This window comes from Daphnia pulicaria, chromosome 1 (assembly GCF_021234035.1).
Source record: "Daphnia pulicaria isolate SC F1-1A chromosome 1, SC_F0-13Bv2, whole genome shotgun sequence".
In the NCBI taxonomy this organism is placed as follows: Eukaryota; Metazoa; Arthropoda; class Branchiopoda; order Diplostraca; family Daphniidae; genus Daphnia; species Daphnia pulicaria.
This window is the reverse complement of record NC_060913.1, coordinates 36,119,659-36,135,515: the sequence shown is the minus strand read 5'-3', so window position 1 is coordinate 36,135,515 and position 15,857 is coordinate 36,119,659. Positions and strand designations below refer to the sequence as shown.

Genomic DNA, 15,857 nt, shown 5'->3' with positions numbered 1-15,857 from the left:
TGTAAGAAAAATTCTTGTCATCTGCCGGAAGTTGAACTAAATCTGGTCCCGTTAGTAAACGGTAGGGTTGACCGCTTGGGAATACGCGAAGCATCAGATTTTCTTTCTGGGAAGAAACAACAAAGTAATGAAATTCATGTTTAGCTACTTTAATATAAATCATCATGGCCAATGGATTGGCCGTGATCGTCTAGTGGTTAGGACCCTACGTTGTGGTACCTACTAGATATGAATCCGTAGTAACCCAGGTTCGAATCCTGGTCACGGCACTGAAAACTGATTTTTCACGTCAACACGCAGATTAACTATAAATTTTGTTTGGTTGGAAAGTAATGCTCGCTCACTTCAATAGTTCATAATGTGAAAAACAATTTGGAATGAAAACCTGAAATTCCCCCTCCCTTTTTTTGTGTGTGCAGGAAGTTGTTGAAATGTATGGAAGAAAAATACACATTTACAGAATTTCAAGTATTTGACCCGATATTAAGACAAAAATTATTTCATGTATGTAATGAACTGTCCCCTGTTGGTATTAGTCCAATGGGAGATGGAAATTAAAATTTGCCTAGGGTAATCTAAATGAATATTTCTGAACGAAATTGTTGGTCCAACACGTCCAAGCAGAACGAATTCAGCAAATGCTTAAGTAGACTTGCTTTTCTGATTATAATTTAGCTTTGCGCAGTGGCAATATCATAACCAATGAGGGTCTCCCGAGGTGTGATTATTGCTAGTTGAAAACTTTAACCAATACCCCGCCACGATGAAGTGAAATAATCTTTGTCGTCGGCAATTTTTGATAGCTCCATCAGGAGCATTTCAGCGTACAAGAAAAAAAAAATTACAGTCAGTTAGAAAAATTGGAGTGTTGCATAGTGTGTTTATAACATTAAACGGTGAAAGTGAAATCGTATAAGTGATTTTTGTTTCCATTTAGTTGGTATTGCACGTCAGACAAGGCTGATTAATTCGTTCGCTGAAGGCCATTAATATCAGTCAGTTGGAACATTGTGAACACGGGGAAAATATTTGAAAAGGTGATTCCAAATGACAAGGTGAAAAGATTCCACCATGTTTAAAGGGGAAGTTCAATAAATTGTTAACCGCTGTAGGGTGAATGTCGGGGTAAACATCTGATCCCACCACCTACGTGTTGGGCTTGTACCATAAAGATCGTTCATTTTTTTCAAAAATAACACTGCGCACAACTGTTTCGTTCAAAAACATGTTAACGAGCTTTATACATGATATTTACTTTAAAATAACTGTACCCATTGATAAAGAATTGCACAAGGATTTTGATATGTAAACGCATGTTTCGAAAAAAAACCTTACAAGCGCACTTCAAAATTTTGAAATGAATATAAATACAAGGCATACCACTGTTATTTACTCTGGTTTCTAATCAATACCCGGATAAATCTTTCGCCTTTTACTAAAGATTTCCGTGGTTAGGAGCATTGATGAGTCTATATGACTTATTTTTTTAACGCCCGGTCTTCTGATTGGGCACTTTGAATAAATGAAAAATTAAAAACGTCTGTATGCGGAAACAAAGATATTCTACTACTACATACTGACAACATTTGTAAAATGACAAACTGATAGTTTTTCGGTGGTTTTGGTAAGATTAGTGTGTATTTCAAAAAGATAAATCTCAAGCACAAGTAATAGATTAGAGGCGAATATGGTCGGGTAATTGCGTCTAGTTTAATGTCAACGGCCATACCACATAGAACTCACCCGGTCTCGTCAGCTCCCGGAAGTTAAGCTATGTCGGGTCCCGTTAGTACTTGGATGGGTGACCGCTTGGGAATACGGGATGCTGTTGGCATGGAATTATTTTATTTTTGTGAATCCAATTGAATTGAAGTGCTTCCCAAGATGGGTGATACTACATGGACTACAATGTATTATTTTGGCATTAGTTGAAAATGGAAGGAACGTATTTTTTACTGGATATTGCCTACTAGACGTCCTCCAACCTCTTTGTTGCTGAAAGATATTTGAAACGCCGTGCGCGAAGCGCACGGCACAGCCGAGAGGCTACTAGACGTCCTCCAACCTCTTTGTTGCTGAAAGATATTTGAAACGCCGTGCGCGAAGCGCACGGCACAGCCGAGAGGCTTGTACGTTGGTGGTTTCTTCGGGCAGCTCTATCTAATCTCTCTGGCTCTGAGATCCTTATGCAACGCAAGCTAAGTAAAGCGCGAAGCGCACGGCACAGCCGAGAGGCTTGTACGTTGGTGGTTTCTTCGGGCAGCTCTATCTAATCTCTCTGACTCTGAGATCCTTATGCAACGCAAGCTAAGTAAGGGAAGCAATCGTTAGCCTTATGACACTTGGATTGTTGGCTCATTGATCGGACATCCCCGGAACGAGAAAATTAAAAATGACAGTTAGCCAAAAATAGTGGCGTTTGGAAATATTATCAAATTTTATATTCGGTTGTCCATTGACAAATGTACTTATATGTCCTCGTTTGTTTGGCTAAGGTTGGTGTGTATTTCGAACAGAAAGTAAGCAAGCATTAGAACTAGATTTAGAGGCGAATATGGTCGGGTAATGGCGACTGAATTGATGTCAACGGCCATACCACATAGAACTCACCCGGTCTCGTCAGCTCCCGGAAGTTAAGCTATGTCGGGTCCCGTTAGTACTTGGATGGGTGACCGCTTGGGAATACGGGATGCTGTTGGCATGGTGTAATTTTATTTTTGCTCCCCAAGTTAGATGAGACATGGAATATAATGTATTCTTTAGGTATTAGTTGAAAAGGGTATTGCTGGGACTTTGATTAATGATACCATATATTGTAGAACGCATGTTTGTTTGATCTCGGTAGTTTTAACGACAAAAAAAAAGATAGAGGTTTGGCTATTTTGTTGAGGCTGTTGCATGACGCCCACTCACTGGCACGATCCCACTACTGCCGAACACGGGAACTTTTGGCTGCTAGGTTTCCCTCCTGACCCACTACGCTCCTCCTTAGCTAACCTGCACCTACTAGATTCCTCTAGCAGATCCATGCTGATGTCAAGCTTAGTGCGGGCACCTGATCAACATGCGGTATCACGAAACAGGGCTCCTAAACTCAAGCCATCCACTCTACCAAGCCTCCCCGAAGCAGGATTATAGGTGCACGCCAAACACCCAGCTGATAAATGGGCTCTCAATCGATAATACATTACTGTAATAAATTGATTTGATGAGCACGCGGATTCTTTATTGTGTCCAAAATTGGTCTCGTCACTTGTTCTATAACTATTAAAGAGCTTCTCGGTGTTTCAATAAATGAACAAAATGCAAGACCTGACAATGTATGTACTGTGTGCGTCAAGTATTGCAAATCTCAATTTAATATTCCGAAATATCGATCTATGCACTGTAATTTACGCCAAAGCTCATTGATCGTACAAACCTTATTTAGAGTTCTGCAAAATAACATTGCATTTAAGATCATACTTCACAGGATCATTTCTGTAGTATATCTTGACTTGTTTCCCACCAGAAACTTGTCTCCTTTCAACCCACGATGACGAGTTAAGACGCTGGTTTCTGAGCGTGAAACAGGCTGTGAGTGTAGCTGTCTCGACAGCATCAAACACAGTCATTGAGGACCGTTTCCGTTAAATCCATGTGAAATAGCGGAAGGAAACTAGCGTGTTCAGAGTGGTTGAGATGATAAAACAAATTTAAATTCTTGAAAATCTAAAGAGATAAATCTTAATAATAATTCCAGGTATTCGTGTCCTTAAATCATCTGCTTGTATGGCAAAATAAATTGTGAAAGTGAGGTTGGTCAATTTGAGGATGTGTCATGACTTTATGATCGTATTGCATTCTTTTAGTTATTGTTATTTAATCATGATTAATTATCGTTCAGAGCTTTTGTCGTCAGGTGGCGTGGCAAAGCCATATTCTGAAAAAAAGGACCTAGTGTGATAACGAGAGTAAAATTTGCAACGCCTTCAGCGTAAATTGTATCTCCCTTAATACAGTATGAGCATAATAAAACAAATGAAAATGAACTTTATAAGCATCAAGTGGTCGCGTCTGGAAAAATGAACAACTCAATATTTTATAGCATTTCTTGAATGTTTTGAGTGATATGAGTATTCTTCGTACACCACCGGAAATGTGTTGAACCTCAGTGGTTATTTTGGGCAGTAATCCTTGTAACATTATCGCTTCTCGGCCTTTTGGCTAAGATCAAAGTGTAGTATCTGTTCTTATCAGCTTAATATCTGATACGGGTTCAAATGGACCCCAGAATATTAAACTGATTTTTGGCATACGGTGGGAATACAGTGCTTGCACTGCTCCCGCCACGGGTTGACCCGGTATTGCAGTACCTCCGGGATCGGCTCACCCTCTATGAGGGAGAACATATTGAATAAAACAGAAATTGTCTTAGCACCGTATAATAAAAGACCATGTATAATTGCAAAACTGTCATGTAGACATGTTTGTAATTTTTTCTAATTGTATTTTTTTCGTAATATCAAGAAAAGCATAAAAAAATACGTACTTGATTGTGTTAACTAATTAGTACTGTTCATCTTTCGATGTGATGTTTTTTTTTTAAATATGAAGATGCGTGTATTTTCATATGAAAAGTCGATTTTCTTATTTTCTTATTTGCCAATTGGACGACCAAATGAAAAAAAACAAGCAATTTGTTTCTTGAAAAGTATTTGCAAAGATCAAGACCATGAAATAAATACTGAGCTTTATTTACTATATTTTGCTCGAGTTCGTAATTCAAGTCGATGAAAGAAAGTGGGTGGTATTCTCTAAACGTCAGTCAAATACTTGAACACTCTTTGTCAATATTGTTGTTACGAGCGAAATAACGGGTCGATAAATTCGAGTGATCAGTGTGGGGGGAAAAATTAGCACTTTTGTATTGACACGAAAGAGTACAATTTGAGAAAATGAGTTCGATACAAAACGAGCTTGAATTGTCTCGGATCGAGAATCGGGAGAGATATTAGCTCTACGGTGTCGGAATTGCCACTGCCTGTGGTCTGGACCGCTTTGTCCCGGGATGGTAATTTCGGTGCCCTAAGGGCGCTGAGGTGTCAAATTTCCATCCGTAACACAGCCGGCCCTGTTTCGGATGTCCGAAACATCGCGTTCTTCGGTTTCCAGCACACACAGCTGATGAGCCGCTCGGGTCCAAAGTTTCGTTTCGGTGCCTTTTCCGGACCAAATAGCGACGGATGCGGAGCGAACGGTGCCGTTGAGGTCGGGAAAGACTTCGTGGACGCGGCCGAGCGGCCACTCACCTCTTCGAGTGGCTGGATCAACAATCAAGACAATATCGTTGACAGCGATATTTCGATTCGGCGCTGTCCATTTTGATCGAGAATTAAGTTTCGGGACGATCTCGCGGAGCCACCTACGCCAGAAATGAGTGATAAGATCTTGAGCTGCTCTCCATCCTTTGGTGGTTGGTTTTTCTGACAGATCGATGACGTCCAGAGGTTCGTTCGGATGAGCTTCGAGGAGAAGAAAATGATTGGGGGTCAACGGAATGGGATCTTGCGGGTCGACCGGGACATATTCGAGAGGGCGTCCATTCATTAACGCTGCTGCCCCGACTAAGGCAGATTGCAGAATTTCGTTGGACGCTGTCCGACCGTTGAGAATGATGCGTAGTGCGGATTTTGCGGACTGAATAAGGCGTTCCCATGAACCGCCAAAATGCGGCGCGACGGGAGGAGAGAAGTGCCATTCGATGCCGCGTTTCGCCAATTTCGATCCAATTCTTTCTTGATTGAACCGCGCCAGACCTTCGGAAATTTCCTTTTCGCCGGCGACTAAGTTTGTGCCGTTGTCGCTATAAACGACACCAGGGCACCCTCGTACATTTGCAAATCGCCAGAAAGCGAGAAGAAACGAGTCGGTCGACAGCGTTTCGGCGAGTTCGATGTGGACGGCTCTGGTCGTTAAACAGGTGAACATCACGCCCCATCTTTTCAACGATCGTCGGAGCATGGTGATGGTCATCGGTCCAAAGTAGTCTATTCCCGTTCCGGAAAATGGTCGAGTGAACGGGCGGAGACGGTAAGACGGAAGAGGAGCCATAATTGGCGGGGCTGGTTTTGAGCGTAACAGCCGACATCTTGCACACTCTCCGACGACGGATTTTATAATACGTCTCAGCTTCGGGATGTAATACCGCGATCGGACATCGTGGAGCGTGCGATCAGGTCGCGAATGTTCGAGATAAATGTGTCGCTCACGAATAACCAATCGGGCCAATTTACTTTCGTGATGGAGGATGATAGGATGCTTCATATCTTCGTTGAATGCGCTTCTATCTAGACGGCCACCGACTCTCATGACGGAATTGACGTCGAGAAAGGGGGTATGATGTACCAGCTTTGAATCGACGGGCAATGGGCGCCTTTTGCGGAGAAATTCCAACTCACGGGCGAAATAATGTTGTTGATCGATGCGGAAGGCGAACGTCATTGCCGTGCGGAGCTCGGGGACGGATAAAAAGCTGGGCGTTGATTGGAGCTTTACCTTTGACGAATAATTTCGCGCAAAGCGCCGTAGCCAGCCGACGGATGATTTGAATTTGTCCATAGTTGACACACGTTCGGCAATGCGGATTAGCGGGTGGATGGGTTCGCTCGAAATCGCTCCCATCCAGCGTGACGGGGCAACTTCTGGATCGTCAGAGCTGGGCTCGGAAATTTGTTCGGGCGCTGGCCAGTTTTCGCGGGGCATCCGGAGAAATGATGGCCCACAAAACCAACGGTGTTTCGGGTTTAAAGATGACGCTGGAATGCCACGCGAAGCGTCGTCTGCTGGATTGAGCTCGCCCGGAATATGTCGCCACTCTTTTGCCACTGACTGGTCGACGATTTCGGTTATTCGGTGAGCTACAAAAGCGTGGTAGCGACGGGACGTCGAATGAATCCACTGAAGGACTGTTTGCGAGTCGGTCCAATATGTTTTTGAGACGTCCATCAAATTCATTTCTTGTCGGACTGTGCTGACGAGTCGAGCGGCCAAAACAGCTCCTTGAAGTTCGAGTCGCGGGATCGATAACTGTTTCAACGGTGCCACTCTTGCCTTGCCAAGCACTAAGGCGACACTAACGTCTTCGTCCGAATATGAACATCGGAGATAAACACACGCACCAAAACCATTTTCGCTGGCATCGCTGAACGCATGAAGTTCCAGCTGAACGGGGTGGGACACGCGGCGGATGCAACGCGGAATGCGGAGTTTTTCGAGAAGTTTTAGCTCGATGGTCCAATTTGCCCAAATTTTTCGGAATTCTTGGTCCAGCTCGTCGTCCCATCCGCACCGGCTGTGCCATATATCTTGCATTAAGATTCGGGCTGGCAAAATGGCGGGGGCAATGAGGCCAAGAGGGTCGTGGACCTTCGATAAACCTTGCAGCACTTCACGCATGGTCGATGCCGGTTTCAGTTCGACTCGATACATGAATTGATCGGTCTCCCAATCCAACAGGATGCCGAGCGCTCTTTCGACCGGGAGCAGCTCAGAATTAAAGTCGAGATGAGGACGAGAGAGCTCGGACGGAGCGACTGTCGAGAGAACACGGCGGGATGACGACATCCACTGTACAACGTTAAATCCACCGGTTAGGCATAGGGCCTTGAAGTCCTTGGCGTCGCGAATGGCTTCTTCTTCGTTTTCGGCGGAGTAGAGTAGATTGTCGACATACGTGTTCGACAACACGAGATCGGCAACCTTCGGATAAAGATGTCGATTATCTTCGGCGGTTTTTCTCAAAGCGAAAATGCACGTCGTTGGTGATGAAACGGCACCGAAAACATGTCGTGTCATTTGGAACACTTTGATTGGTTCGTTACTCCCAGGCGCCTGATACAGGAAACGAAGAGCGGATTGATCGCTTGCTGGAACTTGCACCTGATGGTACATTTTTTCAATGTCTCCGGCAATCGGTACCGGGAATTGACGGAAGCGGAGGAGGACTGCGACTTGGCTGGTTAATAAATCCGGGCCTTGGTAGAGCATGTCGTTGAGGCTGATTCCATTATGCCGAGCCGAGCAGTTGAAAACGACGCGGACTTTGTCCGGCTTATTCACGGACGTGACACCATGATGTGGCAAATAAAACAAGCGACCGGGCGTACCTGTGTCAGACGGATCGACAGGAATAGCGTGGCCGAGCGACAAGTATTCTTGAATGACCTTGTTATATTTTTCGCCGTACGCTGGGTCTCGTTTGAAGCGCTTGGACAAATGTTGCAGCTGCTGCACCGCCGACGAATAGTTGTTTGGCAGCACTGCGGTTTCTTCCTTCCACATTAATGCGACTTCTTGTCGCTCTCCGGTGTGGCGGATAGATTTTTCAAGGATGTCCATCGCCTTCCGGTTTTCGGGAGAGAGAATCGGCTGAGTTGGTTTCTGGACACCGAAGGCTTCGGTTTGCCACAGCCTCGCGATATCTTCTCTCAACTCTAAGTCGGATGGCTGAAAATGGATTTGATAAATCCCGGGTCTTCTTTCGGAGGCCTCGAACACTCGTGATGGCACTGCACCGGCTACGCACCAGCCAAATGGCGTTAAAATAGCGTCTGGGCCAGTGTCTCCGGAGTGGCAGCGTTCTTCTAGAATACGATGAGCACCACGTATATCTCGCCCTATAATGACGGTGACGAGGGCTGAGTCAAACGTGGGCAAATCTAAATCAGCCAGATGATTCCATTCTTTCTTGACGCTGGGCCAGTGGCATTTCTTCTTTGCAAAATTCAATTGCGGGACGGTCAATGCATTCATAGTTTTGAATCGTGATTGGTCGTCTCTCGGAGAAATGTCGAAGTTGACGGTGCGCGTCGGAATATCCGGATCTTGGCCATGGAAGGTTCTCAGACGGATCGTTTGGGCCTGTCCGGTCAATCCAATTTTGTCGGCCGCATGATCTAAGATAAGAGACGCTTCGCTGCCAGGGTCCAACAGTCCAAACGTGTCGAGATTTTTCTTGCCATTCCAGATTGTGATTGGCACGACGGCCAACAGCACGGACCATGATCTGTCCTTCTCGCGGATGGCGCAGGTGTAGCAATGGGTCGATCCGGCGGTCCCGCCGGTTCCACTGTCGTTTCGCTTTGTCGACACTGCTGTTGCTGGACTTTCGGTCGTCGCACTGACGGACGGCTTCGGAAATAATCGCGGCGCGCCATGTAGGAGACTATGATGGTTGTGTTGACACTCGTCGACACCACACTTTTTGCTGCTGCTACAATCGCGACCTAAATGACCTTTTTCAAGGCACCGAAGACAGCAACCATTTTTCTTGATGAGGTCGCTCCTTGCGATTACGGATAAATCGGAGAATTTCTTGCAGTCTTGGAGCTTGTGATTGCCGTTGCAAACAAGACATTCTTTTAGGTTCTTGAATTGAACGGTGTTCTGAACCTTCGGTTTCGGATTCGAGTTCGATGCGGTCGATATCGAGAGGATCGTTGGTGAGACGGGCAAATTCAATTTGCTTTGAATTTGCCGGCCCGGTTTTCGGTCTTGTCGTCCAGCTTTTCCTTCTGTCGGTTGAGAATTTGACGCTTTGGCGTGCTTCACAACCATTTCGGCTTTCACGATGGTGTGCAGCCACGGTACAAAATCTTGCAGAGTCAGGAATTGCGGGTGTACTTTTACTATCTTCTTCCCCCACTTGCTTTGAATGTCAGCAGGGAGCTTGTCGATAATTATTTCTAGTAGGCCGCCGGAATTCAGCTCATTTTCGTAGCCGCCATTTTTCAGCGACGACACGGCGCCACGCAGGGACGTAGAAAATCCTAAGAGGGCTCGATAGTCGTTAAAATGCGGAACTTTCGGAAGATCAAGAATGCTTCTAATGTACGTTCTTGAAATTAGATGAGGATGGCCATATGTACACTCGAGCTCTTCAAGCGCTGCTTCATACAAAGCTGGATCGTTTAGACAATCACCCAGACTCTGCTGAATGTTTGATTTCAAACAACTTCGGAGAAGCGCCATTTTTTGAGTGCTTGATATCGCCTGATCGTCGTTGACTAAATCTCTAAAATTGGCGATGAAAGTCGGCCACTTTCTTGGATCGCCATCGAACGGGTCAAGATCTAGTCGCGGCATTCGGAATACGGATTTTCGGTTCGGGGTGTTGCCAGCAGCCGGCCCGCTTTTCGTGTTGTTGAACGACCATTTTGACGAGTCGACTGTCGGGCTGTTCCGACTTTCGTTTTTTTCTGTCGGTTTTTTATTCGCTTCTCCAAATGAAGGCGGAGCGGTGGACTGGAAGAATCTCGCACTATGGTTTTGCGTTCCGAATAAAAGCGGAGCGGTGGGCTGGAAGAATGACGTCTGATAGTTTTGCGCTCCAAAGGAAGGCGGAACGTAGCGGTTGAATGACGGATCTTGATCGCCGTCTAAATTCAAATCGTCAAAGGTGCTGCTGTTGAAAATGCCAGGATTGGAACTTGGATTGGCAGCTTCCGGTTTGTCGCGAGAAAAATTTGGTGTTGGTCGTCGAATCAAATATTCTCTGTTGCCATTGTCGTCCGTTTCCTTGGTCCCTTCAGCTGTAACTTCCGTGTTGTGGCCGCTGAAGTCTACACGCTTTTTCTGGATGGCTCCCTGTCCCGGGGCCTCAGCTTTTTCGGAACGTTCAACTTCTTTTTTCTGCCGTGACAGCTCTTCTAGCTGTTTGATTCGGGTGTCGACGGCTTCCATAGCCCTTTCGTGTTTTTCGTTCGTCTCTCGTTTATCTTTTTCAACCAGAGTTCGATATTGAAGTTCGGCCTCGTCGCTGTCTCTTTTTTCTTTCGCCATCTGATCAGCTTGCTGCTGGAATTTTCGTTGTAGCTCAGCGTTGCGTTCGATTTCGCTGGAAATTCTCACGGAATCGAGGGTCATCTGCGTCAAAGTTATCGTCGCTTTTGAAAGTTGATCTTCGACGCTCCTTCTTAACTCCGCTTCTTGATTTAGACGTTGCTGCATCTCGCTTATGATGGCGGCGGAGTCGGAACGTTGTGACGCTTTCGATTTTGAAACTGATGAACCAACTACCGAGTCTGGATTTTCGGGTTGTTTTGTTAACGTGTTGTTAAACGCTGCTTCGTCGCCGACCGATGAGTGTATGGAGGACCGCGGCGTGCGGATATATCTGTCGATTTTGCCATAAACTTCCATCGTTTTTGCTTCACATTTTCTGATCCAGTCGTTTGGGTCTTCTTTTTTCTTTGCGTTGAAATCTGGCGCTTTGATGTATCGCTCATGAGCCGCTGTGCATTCTTCTAGTTGATCGGCTAGTGACGCGCGATGCACTGCTAGCTCCCGTTTGCTACCCAGTCCAGCGATGTGTTGATTGATTTTTGTAATCAACTTGGTGTGTCTTGCTTTTTCAACCGTGCGCTCCCGTTTTAATTGCTTTGCACTGACCAGCGGTGGAGAGTCGCTGTTGTCGGAGCTTTGGTCAAATTCGTCAGATGGGCCCGGCTGATTTTCTAAATCGGCGTCCATCTTATAACTCGGAAAGCAGAAAGTTTGAACGGCGAACGAAGGTGAGATGAAACGATGATGAAAAGAATGATGATCGATGAGGTGAAGATGAAAGACGATTGGCTTTTACTGCACCCCCACTCGTTTGACGGCCAGCTGGCCTTGCGTGGTGCGGGATTCAGTAAAGATCGGGACGGACAGAGTCAAATGCGGAATTCGGAATGCGGAAATTCAGAGACGGATTAATCGGAGTCGGATGCGGAGTCGGAATTTTCGGAGTCGGATTTTCGGAGTTTTCGGAGTCGGATGTTCGGAGTCGGAATTTTCGGAGTCGGATGTTCGGATTTTTCGTCGTCGGATGTTCGGATTCGGAATTTTTCGGAGTCGGATGTTCGGATTTTTGGGATTAGCACCAGCCCAACTGGTCGAAACCTAGGACTAAGTGCTTCGGAGTGAATTAGCAACAGCCCAACCGGCCGAAGCCTAGGACTAGCTGCCAACAGACGGGTATCAACAGCCCAACCAGCCGAAGCTTAGGACTAATTGATATTACCGTAATTTTCGGATGGTTCGATCGCAAGCTGCAGGATGAATTCTTCTTGCTCTTGCTCTTCTTGATTTTCGGCACTGTGTAGTTGTTGTTGTTGGCTAGCCGATTTTTTCAATTCTTGATAAATTCGCTGAGCCTCACGCGTTCGTTCTTCAATCAGTCGCCTTCTTTCCTCCTCTCTTCTTTCTTCAATCAACAGCGCTCTTCTTGCTTGCCGTTCCCGCTCCCGTTGCACGCCTGCTGACTCTCGGCTTTGTTTGTGACGGGCAGCTTGGCGGGCCCTGCTGGGTTCGCTGTTGCTACGGCGCGGCAGCTTGGTGTTTTGGAGCCAAATGGCCACGTTACGACGATGAAAAGAGGGTGGGATTGGGGGGAAAAATTTCCCACGTGACTGGCAAAAAATTGTTGGATTGCGTGACACGGAATTTCTGAGCTGTCGGAGCTCAGAAATTGATAATGAACACAACAAACACGAAAGAGTTACCAAAAGAAGTTCGATGTCGAAGATGTGGTCGGATACGGCACACTAATCACGTTTGACGGCGTCAGATTCGAGTCGCATCGGTCGATGCACCAATTGTTACGAGCGAAATAACGGGTCGATAAATTCGAGTGATCAGTGTGGGGGGAAAAATTAGCACTTTTGTATTGACACGAAAGAGTACAATTTGAGAAAATGAGTTCGATACAAAACGAGCTTGAATTGTCTCGGATCGAGAATCGGGAGAGATATTAGCTCTACGGTGTCGGAATTGCCACTGCCTGTGGTCTGGACCGCTTTGTCCCGGGATGGGAATTTCGGTGCCCTAAGGGCGCTGAGGTGTCAAATTTCCATCCGTAACAATTGTTCTGCTGTATACAAAGTATTAAACAAAGTGAAAAAGCATCCACAATCATACTTACCTGGCTCAGAGGCAACCATGATCACCAAGGTGGTTCCTCCAGGGCGAGGCCTTTCCATTGCACTAAGGATGGGCTGACCCTTGCGATTAATCCAAATGTGATTAACTCGGGAGTACAATTTTTGGTAGTGGGGGACTGCGTTCGCGCCGTTCCCTGAACACACTATAAATGTAAGAAAAATTCTTGTCATCTGCCGGAAGTTGAACTAAATCTGGTCCCGTTAGTAAACGGTAGGGTTGACCGCTTGGGAATACGCGAAGCATCAGATTTTCTTTCTGGGAAGAAACAACAAAGTAATGAAATTCATGTTTAGCTACTTTAATATAAATCATCATGGCCAATGGATTGGCCGTGATCGTCTAGTGGTTAGGACCCTACGTTGTGGTACCTACTAGATATGAATCCGTAGTAACCCAGGTTCGAATCCTGGTCACGGCACTGAAAACTGATTTTTCACGTCAACACGCAGATTAACTATAAATTTTGTTTGGTTGGAAAGTAATGCTCGCTCACTTCAATAGTTCATAATGTGAAAAACAATTTGGAATGAAAACCTGAAATTCCCCCTCCCTTTTTTTGTGTGTGCAGGAAGTTGTTGAAATGTATGGAAGAAAAATACACATTTACAGAATTTCAAGTATTTGACCCGATATTAAGACAAAAATTATTTCATGTATGTAATGAACTGTCCCCTGTTGGTATTAGTCCAATGGGAGATGGAAATTAAAATTTGCCTAGGGTAATCTAAATGAATATTTCTGAACGAAATTGTTGGTCCAACACGTCCAAGCAGAACGAATTCAGCAAATGCTTAAGTAGACTTGCTTTTCTGATTATAATTTAGCTTTGCGCAGTGGCAATATCATAACCAATGAGGGTCTCCCGAGGTGTGATTATTGCTAGTTGAAAACTTTAACCAATACCCCGCCACGATGAAGTGAAATAATCTTTGTCGTCGGCAATTTTTGATAGCTCCATCAGGAGCATTTCAGCGTACAAGAAAAAAAAAATTACAGTCAGTTAGAAAAATTGGAGTGTTGCATAGTGTGTTTATAACATTAAACGGTGAAAGTGAAATCGTATAAGTGATTTTTGTTTCCATTTAGTTGGTATTGCACGTCAGACAAGGCTGATTAATTCGTTCGCTGAAGGCCATTAATATCAGTCAGTTGGAACATTGTGAACACGGGGAAAATATTTGAAAAGGTGATTCCAAATGACAAGGTGAAAAGATTCCACCATGTTTAAAGGGGAAGTTCAATAAATTGTTAACCGCTGTAGGGTGAATGTCGGGGTAAACATCTGATCCCACCACCTACGTGTTGGGCTTGTACCATAAAGATCGTTCATTTTTTTCAAAAATAACACTGCGCACAACTGTTTCGTTCAAAAACATGTTAACGAGCTTTATACATGATATTTACTTTAAAATAACTGTACCCATTGATAAAGAATTGCACAAGGATTTTGATATGTAAACGCATGTTTCGAAAAAAAACCTTACAAGCGCACTTCAAAATTTTGAAATGAATATAAATACAAGGCATACCACTGTTATTTACTCTGGTTTCTAATCAATACCCGGATAAATCTTTCGCCTTTTACTAAAGATTTCCGTGGTTAGGAGCATTGATGAGTCTATATGACTTATTTTTTTAACGCCCGGTCTTCTGATTGGGCACTTTGAATAAATGAAAAATTAAAAACGTCTGTATGCGGAAACAAAGATATTCTACTACTACATACTGACAACATTTGTAAAATGACAAACTGATAGTTTTTCGGTGGTTTTGGTAAGATTAGTGTGTATTTCAAAAAGATAAATCTCAAGCACAAGTAATAGATTAGAGGCGAATATGGTCGGGTAATTGCGTCTAGTTTAATGTCAACGGCCATACCACATAGAACTCACCCGGTCTCGTCAGCTCCCGGAAGTTAAGCTATGTCGGGTCCCGTTAGTACTTGGATGGGTGACCGCTTGGGAATACGGGATGCTGTTGGCATGGAATTATTTTATTTTTGTGAATCCAATTGAATTGAAGTGCTTCCCAAGATGGGTGATACTACATGGACTACAATGTATTATTTTGGCATTAGTTGAAAATGGAAGGAACGTATTTTTTACTGGATATTGCCTACTAGACGTCCTCCAACCTCTTTGTTGCTGAAAGATATTTGAAACGCCGTGCGCGAAGCGCACGGCACAGCCGAGAGGCTACTAGACGTCCTCCAACCTCTTTGTTGCTGAAAGATATTTGAAACGCCGTGCGCGAAGCGCACGGCACAGCCGAGAGGCTTGTACGTTGGTGGTTTCTTCGGGCAGCTCTATCTAATCTCTCTGGCTCTGAGATCCTTATGCAACGCAAGCTAAGTAAAGCGCGAAGCGCACGGCACAGCCGAGAGGCTTGTACGTTGGTGGTTTCTTCGGGCAGCTCTATCTAATCTCTCTGACTCTGAGATCCTTATGCAACGCAAGCTAAGTAAGGGAAGCAATCGTTAGCCTTATGACACTTGGATTGTTGGCTCATTGATCGGACATCCCCGGAACGAGAAAATTAAAAATGACAGTTAGCCAAAAATAGTGGCGTTTGGAAATATTATCAAATTTTATATTCGGTTGTCCATTGACAAATGTACTTATATGTCCTCGTTTGTTTGGCTAAGGTTGGTGTGTATTTCGAACAGAAAGTAAGCAAGCATTAGAACTAGATTTAGAGGCGAATATGGTCGGGTAATGGCGACTGAATTGATGTCAACGGCCATACCACATAGAACTCACCCGGTCTCGTCAGCTCCCGGAAGTTAAGCTATGTCGGGTCCCGTTAGTACTTGGATGGGTGACCGCTTGGGAATACGGGATGCTGTTGGCATGGTGTAATTTTATTTTTGCTCCCCAAGTTAGATGAGACATGGA

General features: G+C 44.9%; 1 long non-coding RNA gene and 13 other non-coding genes across 14 annotated transcripts in view; 13 read left to right on the top strand and 1 right to left on the bottom strand.

Annotated features, from left to right (window-relative positions):
- The window catches only part of LOC124312173, a 74,511-nt gene that overhangs the window by 46,697 nt on the left and 11,957 nt on the right, over positions 1 to 15,857 (bottom strand). The window lies entirely within an intron of this gene.
- On the top strand, positions 180 to 269 carry Trnah-gug. Its single transcript is given in 2 exon segments — positions 180 to 216; positions 235 to 269. It is a non-coding gene; the product is annotated as a tRNA-His (tRNA).
- Positions 674 to 815, top strand: LOC124322614. Its single transcript, XR_006914887.1, has one exon. It is a non-coding gene; the product is annotated as a U4 spliceosomal RNA (small nuclear RNA).
- On the top strand, positions 1,390 to 1,512 carry LOC124322810. Its single transcript, XR_006915069.1, has one exon. It is a non-coding gene; the product is annotated as a U5 spliceosomal RNA (small nuclear RNA).
- LOC124321335 lies at positions 1,716 to 1,834 on the top strand. Its single transcript, XR_006914249.1, has one exon. It is a non-coding gene; the product is annotated as a 5S ribosomal RNA (ribosomal RNA).
- Positions 2,583 to 2,701, top strand: LOC124321324. Its single transcript, XR_006914248.1, has one exon. It is a non-coding gene; the product is annotated as a 5S ribosomal RNA (ribosomal RNA).
- Positions 3,456 to 3,677, top strand: LOC124322407. Its single transcript, XR_006914694.1, has one exon. It is a non-coding gene; the product is annotated as a small nucleolar RNA U3 (small nucleolar RNA).
- Positions 4,187 to 4,377, top strand: LOC124322172. Its single transcript, XR_006914521.1, has one exon. It is a non-coding gene; the product is annotated as a U2 spliceosomal RNA (small nuclear RNA).
- Positions 12,936 to 13,099, top strand: LOC124321978. The gene has a single exon (XR_006914338.1). It is a non-coding gene; the product is annotated as a U1 spliceosomal RNA (small nuclear RNA).
- Positions 13,292 to 13,381, top strand: Trnah-gug. Its single transcript is given in 2 exon segments — positions 13,292 to 13,328; positions 13,347 to 13,381. It is a non-coding gene; the product is annotated as a tRNA-His (tRNA).
- On the top strand, positions 13,786 to 13,927 carry LOC124322613. The gene has a single exon (XR_006914886.1). It is a non-coding gene; the product is annotated as a U4 spliceosomal RNA (small nuclear RNA).
- On the top strand, positions 14,502 to 14,624 carry LOC124322809. The gene has a single exon (XR_006915068.1). It is a non-coding gene; the product is annotated as a U5 spliceosomal RNA (small nuclear RNA).
- LOC124321311 lies at positions 14,828 to 14,946 on the top strand. The gene has a single exon (XR_006914246.1). It is a non-coding gene; the product is annotated as a 5S ribosomal RNA (ribosomal RNA).
- LOC124323320 lies at positions 15,695 to 15,813 on the top strand. The gene has a single exon (XR_006915411.1). It is a non-coding gene; the product is annotated as a 5S ribosomal RNA (ribosomal RNA).